The sequence below is a fragment of the Triticum aestivum genome, chromosome 3D (genome assembly GCF_018294505.1).
Source record: "Triticum aestivum cultivar Chinese Spring chromosome 3D, IWGSC CS RefSeq v2.1, whole genome shotgun sequence".
Classification (NCBI taxonomy): Eukaryota; Viridiplantae; Streptophyta; class Magnoliopsida; order Poales; family Poaceae; genus Triticum; species Triticum aestivum.
Genome location: NC_057802.1, coordinates 519,809,536 through 519,820,482, shown reverse-complemented (window position 1 = coordinate 519,820,482; position 10,947 = coordinate 519,809,536). Strand labels below are relative to the sequence as shown.

Genomic DNA, 10,947 nt, shown 5'->3' with positions numbered 1-10,947 from the left:
GACATACGCTAACACAAAATGGTTTAGTTTGTCAACTACAGCTGCATATTTGAAAACTATGTTGAGGAGAATATACAACCTACCACAACATGCTCACATGCATTTGCTGAGGTATCTATAAAAAATACGAATGTAGGATGACTACCGTAAACTGCAAATACAGGAGGTGAAGATTTCAGGAACTATGTGTGTAATTGCAATAGTAGTTCCTAAAGTTACTTCAAATCCAGGAAGCTATATATCAGAGTTCAGTGATTACCACTGAAATTTTGCGAGAGGTGACGGGAGTGAGCTCAGAAGGTTCAGAGTTCTGATAGCAACATAGATGAGGCGTTAAGTAATCTAACGATTGCTCTTTTTTCGCGAATACGCAAAGCTTGCATATCTTTCATTGATAGAAGGAGAAGAATGAGTACAAACGGGGGTACAACACCTGACACGGACGCAGGTAGGCATGGACATGGTGCCCAAAGCAGAGAGAAGGGGATGCTCGGCCCGAATGAAGGATACATCACATCTAGACCTACCAAACCTGAACCAAGTGGCAATGCTGAACGGACACAAGAATACCGACATCAATCGAGACAGAATCCGGGACACCGCGAGCTCGCAAGATAGCGCCTTCAAGGAGGAAGACGATGCTGGGATGCCGTCGCTATCCGGTCCGGGGGAGTCGGACCTGGGGTTTCCCCTGAGCTCGAAGAGGGGCGCAGCTGAAGGCCTTGGCAGCGCCACCAAGAAGGAAGCGACACCCACGGGCGCCGCCACTGCCAGCAATGGCAAGTCGAGCAGAGATCTCTCCCTGGCCTGAAGCTGAGCAATCCCATAGCCGCCGAGTCGGGAATCGAAGATGAGGAAGCCAAAGTTGGTCGGAACCACCATGTCGGGAGGTGGTTGGCGGGGCTGCACTTGTCGTCGGAGAGTGGGACCACCATCGAACCCGAGCACTGGATCTGGCAAAAGGTGGAGGCTTTGAGGCGAACATGGTAGGGCTGGCGATGAAACAAAACCCCGCAGGTGGATCTGGGCGGTGGCGTCCAGCAACACCGGCGAACTAGGACTGGAAGGACGCAAATCCGAGCTGCCGTGGCCTTAGCCGTCGTGACGTCGACGAGCCAAGTGAGCTGGAGGGGACGCAGCTACACGGTTGCCGAGGCCGGAGCTGCCCGGCAGAGGACGCTAGCAGCAGGGGACACCGGAGAGATGCCGGCCCGAGGCCACCGGGACCGAAATAGCACTAGCAGTGGTCTGCCGCGAGGAGCCCCGAGTCAGCCACACCACAGAAGTATCTCCGCCTACGCGCGGGAGCTATCACCGTGGCTCGGGGCGAGGGAGGGCCGCCGGCGGCTGGCAAGTCGGGGCAGCAGCCGGTGGAGGACAACCGGGAGATGGCAGGAGGGATCTCGGGGACGCGTGTGCGCGGACGGAGAGGATGAGGCGCGTGAGGGGAGGAGGCGGAGGCTGGCCGAAGCCGCGCGGAGCGGCCGTCAGAGGGGGGGGGGGCGGAGCCGGCGTCACCGGGCTAGCAGGAGGTGGCCGCCAGGAGAGGAAGGCGCGGGGTGGTGGGGTGGAGGGGGGATTGGGGGCGTGAGGAGCCAGATCAGCCTCGCCGCCACCTTCCTTGGGTCCGGCAGCGGGACGCGGGGTCGGCGCAAGGGAGGGACCTCGCTGACGGCGGCTAGGGTTCTCCCCGTGTCGCCAGAGCTGGGCGAGCAAATGATCCGGCCCCTGTAACGATTGCTCTAAAAAAAGTAATCTAACAATCAGAAAAAATGTTGGACAAACTATTACATACTATCTGAACAAATACGGTTGAATCTTCCAAGTATAAGTGCATTAAGTACAAGGGCATTATGACAAGAATTCATCATATATTTAAGAGAAAAGGGGTACTCTTGGGATTGATGAGATGAGAGGTCGCCCCTCCACCCTGTAGGAACGCCTGATCGCGCCGTAATATCATTCGCTTAGCATTCTACCACTCGGTGAACAAATCACCACTTATTTGTTTTCGTACGGTTACATGTAAACATACTTGCAAGACCAACACATGCCCAATCAAACATCATAAAAAAAATCTCAACTTCGTAATTTCATATATAACTTTGGGAAGAACACAAAATTCAAGTTCATAGAAATCCAGCTAGTGTTATTCAATGTAAACGTGCCCTTCTATCTATCTTACATCTACGTGCATCAAGGGAACCTGCAGAAGTCGCAGTGGCACCCGATTGGACGGCATTTGGCCACCTGGGAGCACCTCCCCTGACAAAGAGGTTCATCCTTGTTCTCAACGCGGCATGAATCGTCACAGTTGGTGGAATTGCATGGATCACGTGTCCCAACATATCTTCCAAAGCAAGATTCTCCTGGTATAGCATCTGCAAAGATATCATTATATACGAGTATTAATAGAGAATCACACGTCTAATTTGTCGTCGGATCGGTTGTCGAAGCATGTGGTAGTACTGTAGGAACAAACGAGTACCCGATTATGATGATAGCATGAGCAAGATTAGAGTCACGCACACCAGGGCGGTCCTCGTCTTGGCTAACGGCGGCGTTGAGTTGATGATGGGAAAGAGAATGTTCTGTTTGACTTGTAGCAGAAACAATAATATGGCTACCCTTTTATATAACCGTGGAAGGTAATACTAATTGCTACGAGCAGAAACGAAAGGAAAATATGAACAATCTCTATTCGTAATGGAGCAGTTGGTAGTCTCCGCCGGTCAATTTTCATCCCACCTTCTTTGGTTTTTTTTTTTACCTTCTCCCACCTCTGACTTATCCATCAGAAACCGAAAAAACCTCCTCCTGAGGCCCCAACCCGCACCAATCCACGTAAAAAAAAGACCTACGAAGGTTAACCAATGAAAAAAGACCTGAGCGACAAAAAAAACTAAACCTATCACCCGCTCCCTCGCGCCCTGCTGGATCGAGGGGACGAGGAGCTCCTGCCTCCCCGACGGCCGGCCTCCTCCTCGCCCCGCCGCTGCGTCCGGCGCCGCCACGGCCTCTGGAGCCAGGGAAGCCATGGCCTGAGCTCGGCCTCGAGGTCCCCGCCGCCGTCTCCTGCAGCTTCTGCCCCGCCGCCTCACCGCCCGAGCTCGCCGTCGCACCAACCTCGGCGCCGCGCCGCCGCCGGCTCTGGCGCGGATCTGGGCATGGCAGCGCGAAGTGGCCGTTTCTCTGGCTCGATCTGCTGCTACGGTGTCCAGGCGGCCGGAAGGAGATGGTCGGTGGTTGAGGGGCTGTAGGCGCGCTGGTCTTACACGGTGAGGGTTGGCAAGGTGGGCTACTCGGGTCCACTGGTTGGATGGTTAAGGTTGCCGGCGAAAGCTGAACTCCGGCAGTGGCCGGAGTTGTCGATGGCGGCACCGGCAGGCCGTTTCCTTGCTGAAGGTATCAATGTTGCAGTCCTCACCTTCCACTGCCCCATGCCTCCCCCTGTGATTCATTGAAAACCTGATTCTTTTTCTTAACCTGAAGGTATCAATGCTTGGACATGAACTCTGTTGTCATCCTATTTTAACAATATTAGGCCCAAATTTGATGTATTTTCATAACGCTGAGCTCTGTTGTCATCCTATTTTCTACAATCTTATGCTATTCTTTTTCTTCCATTCGTTTGCTTAACATTATATTCTCTGTAGATATGTCAAATTTGATGTGTTTGAAAGATGACTAAGAGTAGCAGTACTGTCGTATGGCCGGCTTAATTAATATTCCAACCACCAATCGTGGCTACTAACTACCAAGAAAAGCAGTCATATGTGTACCTTTACTAAGAGTAGCAGTTCCTGAAGTTTATATATTGCAGACTGCGGTGTGGTGGTCAATAAATCATGTCAAATGTTGTAGGGTGCTCGAAGTAATGAGTTTGCTGCTGCTTCAAGGTTGGAAGAAACATTCAACTTCTACCATACTACCAGTCCTGATGTAGCTAAGCTTTTCCACATTGACCCTGCAGCCAAGTGCACCTCTGTAGTCTTGCTGAAGAAAGAGGAGGAGAAGTTGAACGTATAAGGTATTTTTATCACTAACTTGGTTCAGCTTCCAGCAGCTGCATTTTCTTTCTATGCATATTAGATTATTTGACCTATGAATTCAATATAAATGTACCGTGCTTTGTGCTGACAATGAGTTCAGAGCATCTAGCATTGCCGAAGTCATATCGGTTAACACACTAACACTGATCACCACCCTCACACAGGAAAATGCCTCTGCGATATTTGATAGTCCAGTCAAGAAACCAATATGTTCCGTCCTCCTCTATTTTGCAATAACTCGCTCGGTTTTCCCGATCCTTCGTGTCCTTTTCCTATCAAGGCTGGTAGTTATTCCTCTTCTTGATTGTTTTGTGTGTCGTCACAGGTGTCGTGGCCGGAGGCCACATGGACCCCACCTCCGCCGCAGGGGTGACGTGTATTTCCTCTTGCTTCACCGCCTTATAGCCAAGCAGACCAGGAGTGACCTCCTCTCCTACTACACCAGCGGCCTTCACTGGCTCTGGAGACATGGTGGCCATTGACGCTCCGACGCCGATGAGTAATCAGTTCCATCATTGACATATAACCTGACAAGGTAGTGGCACATGCTCTCCTCATCGTGATATGATCTAATTGTTGTTCGCTTGATCTTGATGTGTCGTTTGCTGCCTGTTTATCTTTACTTTAACTGCTCACTACAGAGTACGGTTGTCGGTATATACTCTCATTCCATGATTTATCTTTACTTTAACTGCTCACTTCATCTCACAGTTGTTGGGCAGGATGGGTTCCGTTGGCGTTGTGGTCCAGACACAATAATTCTTTGAAGCAGCGCCGTAGTGGAATGATGTAAAAAAAGTGTGATGTGCCACAATTTGGATGAAATGATTTCTAGCTGCTATGAGGAACGAAGCTTAATCGGTGACTGCACTCTTTTTAACCAAGCTTCAGTCTAAGGTAAATGATACCACATATTATGACTCCTCTTTTTAATCTTCTATTTCTCATGCTGAAGTGTTGCTATTAATACTTGTATGTTAATTTAGCTATTGGAATCCTTCGTCATCTTCCTGTTTGGTTTAGTAATTATTTGGGAGATAATCACTTTGGGGTTTCAGGCACCTTGGTATGCACATGGCAATGCAGAGCCCAAGAATATGATTCTGGACAGTAACCTGTAGTTTCATCAACCATACTTCTGGTCATACTACTGTACCTACAATCACTCTCATTCAATTTTTTTAGAGGAACTGCATTTCACCGATCTGGACATTCAGTTAAGGAATTTGAAAGGTTCAGGTCATACATGATTGATATGTGCATTTAATTGCAAGGTCAAAACTTTTACTGAGATGCTTCTTTGCCCCATTACAAGTTATGAATGACACACTTATTTTCAAGTTTGACGTCTAATTGCTCCCTTCTTCTTGATGCATAATTTTCAGCAATCAAGGTTGGTCGCTACCTTACCCTGTCCTCGCATAGTTAATAGAAATCCAATTTAAGGTTTTATAATTAAATACAACGCCAAGAAGTACTACCGCGGGCATCATGTGTGCTTGAAACAAATCTTCTCTTTTTCTAAAAGAGTGGTATCAATTTGTTCGGAATTAGAATATTCCTCTTTTTGAAACACTCACATGTCTTTTGATTATTCTAACCTGGGACTAAGTACAGTTGGATGCAAGCTTGATATGTAAGTACGTCTTAGTTTAATTATTAGTCCTTGACCATGAGCAAGAATCTAGCTAGATGGGCTTTCATGTTACACATATATGCTTGTTACTGTTTTGCGAGCTAATATCTATTAATTAATTAGTTAGATGCTTGAATTAACCTGTATCTAACTATTATTGGTTATCACCGTCCACCGTCTTCGTTTGGTTGTAAGTTGTTGACCATTAGCAAGAAGCTAGCTAATTGTGTGTGCATGCCACACACGTGCACATATATCAGTTGTTGCGAGTTAAGATCATCTGCCAACTACCTTTATATGTAATTGTGTGCTGCATTCTCACTGCTTCCAGTAGATACTATCATTTCAGAGTTCACCTAAAATTTGCAATGTTCAAATTTTTGGGATCAAAATACAACTTTTTTTAAATTTAAGCCAATATAAAGTGTGTGCAGGTTGACTTTTAAACCATTTTTGCTTACAAGAAGCTTATCAGTTGTAATGTTTAGCACCTACATAACCTGATGGTCTTGTAGTGACTTGGGATTGGCGATTAAAGAAACATGGGTATCGAGCATATTAATGTGAGAAGTAGATATACAATATGTTATAAAGGAGAAGACAAGTAAATATTGAGTGTGAAAGATAAGTATGATTTTTTTACTATCATATGAATTATTGAATTTAATCTGGTATTCAACCCCTCAAAATTAGATTTAATACATGCTACTACACCATTACTTATCTCTACTATTAAAGGAGAATTTGACAAGTAATCAAGCAAGTCAGCACTATCGTCGATGGAAGTTGTCGTGCGGAGATGGAAGTTGACAAGTAAGTTTCTCCATGAAGCAGATCTGATGTGAAGCTTGTGACAGATAAAAGGTTAATTGAGTTCTCATCTCCAATATGTGTGCATTCTAACTATCCTTGTTGATTCAGTGGTTCCATGATGCTACATTTCACTTGTTTTTCACCTCTTGATGCTACTATGGACAGAAGGCGTTTGCTAATTTGCACTTTAATATTTTTTCTGATAAACTGTGCCAATATCACATGCATTATGATTTTTAAATTATTGATCCCTGCTATAATGTAACGTGCCCACATAACAAGTATTCCGCAATCTTCGCAAGCATGTATTTGTATGTCTAACTGTAGGTGGAAGAACAAGATCCACTGTGTGTGCAACGGCAACAATAAATATCATATCATCAGGGAGACTTCTGATAATTCTACTCTGCATTTTTTTTGCTTTAGTAGAAGTGTTCTGCCGCATTATTCAACTATGTGTGACCAATCTGACACACCTCAGGAGTTCTCTCTCTCTCTCTCTCTCTCTCTCTCTATATATATATATATATATATATATATATATATATATATATATATATATATATATATATATATATATATGACTGAACAGTTGATTTAGGTTTTTTTCTCAAGTGGGGATGCAAATTGGGCATCAAGGTGTACGACAGAGGATGACAAACGATTACGTTCTGTACGTTAGTCCGCGTACAACTTAAAAGTTGATTGATACTTTTCATTTTATATTGATGTTCCCTCCAGCGAGAACAATTTTTTGACTGGATGTGTTTAATTAGATATGCTCTTTTATTTGTGCGAAGTTGTTCAGACTTTTCTTTGATTCATTATTTTAGTTGCATAAAAAAGGAGTATGAGTACTGTTTGGTTCCATGCAGGACCAACCAAGGAAGAGAAGCAAATCACAACCCTTTAGTTCATGGTCTAGGAGCAGGAAGGTACACATCCATCTTTGTGATATTCTGATATGAATATGCATAGTACTACGTACAGAATCCCTCAATTGTGTACATAGGTCATCAAGTAATGGTTAGTAATTCACACTTCTGCTTCACCTTTCAGTTAATTATCCGCTTTCAAGTATTTGTTGCCGAAGTGAGCATCTAATTGCAGGAATTCTGTGAGGTAACCATCTCAATCTTTTTGTCACAAGGCTCTTGCGCGGCAGAGATTTTTGCTTGGTCATAAATGAATTAGTTCCATTCTTTGACAGTAAGAGAATGGAGCCAGATGGAGGAACATCAGCATTGATGCCAACAGTTCCATTCTCTTGTTGTAGTAGTGTCTTAATTGGAAGAATATTTTGATGATGTTGATTGCTTTCTGTTCTCATCTTTTCATCATTTTAGATCACTTTCTGGATAGTTCAATACTATATTTTTGGGATTAACTGTAACATTATGTGAATATATATGTTTATAGTTAAAATCTATGTTCATCAGCAATCAGCCTTCTAACTAAATAATAGTTTCTCTCGCTGGTACACGATTTGAGGCATAGGAGGGAGGGGCACGTTGCGATGTCGTCTTTGGTCATGGCTATAGCTTATGAGAAGAATGGGATTTATGCTTTGGCAGACTGCCCCGTGGTTAGCAAGTCATTATTGCCGCCTCCGCTTCCCAAGTTGCCTCGGCTTGCTGTTGGTGTGTGCTGCTTCTGCAGCTCCTGCCAGCCGCCTCTTAGGTTGGGTTTTGCTGCCACTACTGAAGTTTTCATTGCCAAGGCAAGGCGTCGTCGTCTTACTTGCAAGGCACACATTGCACTGCGGGCAACATTTTGCTATGCATGGCCACTCATGTCAAAGCTGGGTTCCAGTTTGACGACCTCTCTACCAAGTCCCCATGTTCTTCTTCCCTGTACTTTCTCCATCTGCTGTTATACTCTCTTGCAAGTACGGCTTATCCAGTTTGATGTCATGTTGCTTCAGCAGTTGTGTATTAACCCCTCAAGGAAGAAGAGGGGGGGGGGGGCGGAGATGGAAGTTGTAGGCGCGTGCCCCCGACCGACCGTCGTTAGACCAGGATGAGCTAGCGGCGGTGGTCGTCGAGGACTCTAAGCATCCGCGGATTGTCGTGGCGTAGTGGTGCCACCGAGGGCACCAACATCAGCAGTAGATGCAACAACGGCGGCAGCGGTAAGAGACATAGGCCAAGGATAGGGATAGAGCAACTCAGCCACAATAATTTTTTACTAATTATGAGATGTTTCTTATTTATTCTGGATATGATCTACTCCCTACATTTCATAATGTAGTGCTCTTGAGAGGTGGAGCATTAAAGAGCAAATCAACTGGGCCCAGGCCTTCATGGCTTCGTCCCCTACTTTCTACTGATCCATGCCAACTGCGTAGTTATTTACTTTGGAAAGGCCGAGATATATTTCACATTTAACAGAAAAGTTCACACTGCAATTGTCTCTACAAAGTTATGTTTTGTTTTCATTATTTGTTTATGTAACTCAGTTTTGGACTTGGTACTCATCTTGACAATAGTGTTTTTAGATGGTGCTGGGGAATAGATTCAGTTGAGTGGTGGAGTTAGCACTTGCTCATGGTCATGGATGACTCTTCCTCATAGATGGATGTATGTTTAGTACTCCGTCAGTTTCATAATTCTTGTCGGGCTTTTAGTTCAAAGTAAAACCATGACAATAACTATGGAACGGAGGGAGTACTTATTTGTCGAACCGGAGTTAGTACGTGCATGGTGTGTGGTAACTACTCTTGCATTTGATTTTTTTGTGCTTTTAGTCTTTTAGAGGCTTTGTACTCCATTGATACACATGTGGCGTATTTGCAGGATAGATAATGCTTCATTGGTAGCACACACAGTGCATCTAGAGAAATACGGGGATATATTCTTCAGTGGACATTCAGCTAGAATACATATGCATTTTCCATATACTTCAGAGTTTTTTCTCTCAAGGGAGCTGCATTTTTTTTGAGAAACGGAATAACACATATTGGTTTTTTTCATGGTATTAGCCACCTCTATTGTGCGTCTCAATCATTTAAATTTTGGGCATTGTACTATCATGCATCAGTTTTGCAATAAATTTGTAGAAGTTTTTGCCTCCAAGAATATAATGAGAAATATTTGCCGCAACTAAACTTTGTTGAGCATTTCTATTAACACTTTCCTCTTCTCCTATTAGATGTAATGATCTAGACCAAAGCAACCCTCATGTATATTGATACTATACTAGAAGGCCACCGAAGAATTTTACAGAACAAGAGAAGATGACGTGCACCGTATCTTTAAGATGACTTCCCTCACCATGTGGCATGCACTTTTTGGTTTTACTTTAGCGCAATTGCCATGTATGTAAGGGATGCAATTAGGTTGAATATTGCAATTGTAGTTTTTTCTGAACTTTTTCAACACCCCAGCATTAGTAAAATACTCCCCCCATTCCATAATGTAAGACGTTTTTGCAAGCTATATGTTTGTTATACATTATATTGCCGGAAATCAAGAATTTACTCTTTTTGACTAATATTGTGTTTTAATAGTCCATTTCCTGTGTTTCAAAGGGCTGCGATAGTGCATCTTGCTATGCATGGCCACTCATGTCAAAGCTGGTTCCAGTTTGACGACCTCTCTACCAAGTCTCCATGTTCTTTCCTGTACTTTCTCCATCTGCTGTTATACTCTCTTGCAAGTACGGCTTATCCAGTTTGATGTCATGTTTCTTCGGCAGTTGTGTATTAACCCCTCAAGGAAGAAGAGGGGGGAGGGGGGAGATGGAAGATTTAGGCGCGTGCCCCCGGGCGACCATCGTTACACTAGTAGAAATAGGGCTTTGGTCACAGGGCAGTATTCACATTAGTCCCGGTTCAGTCACGAACCGGGACTAATGTGAGCATTCGTCCCGGTTCGTGCGGCTAAGGCATTAGTCCCGGTTCACCTGGGCCCTTTAGTCCCGGTTGGTGCCACGAACCGGGACTAAAGGGTGCGATGCCCATTAGTCCCGGTTGGTGCCACCAACCGGTAGTAATGGGCTTTGAGGCATTAGTACCGGTTCATGGCACGAACCGGTACTAAAGGTCCCATTTTCAAACTCTACACCACCACCACCCACCCACCCCCCCTGTGGACCGCCTTTTCAGTTTTAGAAAAAACAAAAGAAAATGATGGAAATATCAAAAAAATAAAATAAAATAATTTTCCCATGTGATATGTGGTCTAGTTGTTGGGAAAATTAACAAATATGAATTTCGACTTTATTTGCAAAATCTCTCTGGAATTTGTAAAATGGGCATAACTTTTGCATACGAACTCGGATGAAAAAGTTTTTTATATGAAAAATCATCTACTGGAAAAGTTACATCCGAATTTAACAGGGGTAACTTGTTAAACATTTTCAAAATCCTCAAAAACCTAACAGAAAAAAAGATACGGGGCTTTTAAGATCTGGAGAGGCAAAAAAATTCAAAAAAATTCAAACTGT

General features: G+C 44.3%; 1 long non-coding RNA gene across 10 annotated transcripts; it reads left to right on the top strand.

Annotated features, from left to right (window-relative positions):
- Window positions 1-2,900: 2,900 nt before the first annotated feature.
- Window positions 2,901-9,960, top strand: LOC123080160 (uncharacterized). Of its 10 annotated transcripts, XR_006438247.1 has the most exons (11): window positions 2,901-3,405; window positions 3,824-3,899; window positions 3,974-4,030; window positions 4,378-4,587; window positions 4,764-4,949; window positions 6,427-6,552; window positions 7,377-7,436; window positions 7,561-7,623; window positions 8,426-9,203; window positions 9,297-9,474; window positions 9,652-9,960. It is a non-coding gene; the product is annotated as an uncharacterized lncRNA (long non-coding RNA). The 10 variants fall into 10 exon arrangements; XR_006438245.1 differs by having other exon boundaries at window positions 8,429-9,474; XR_006438249.1 differs by lacking the exon at window positions 9,297-9,474 and having other exon boundaries at window positions 8,426-8,632.
- The last annotated feature ends 987 nt before the right edge of the window (window positions 9,961-10,947 follow it).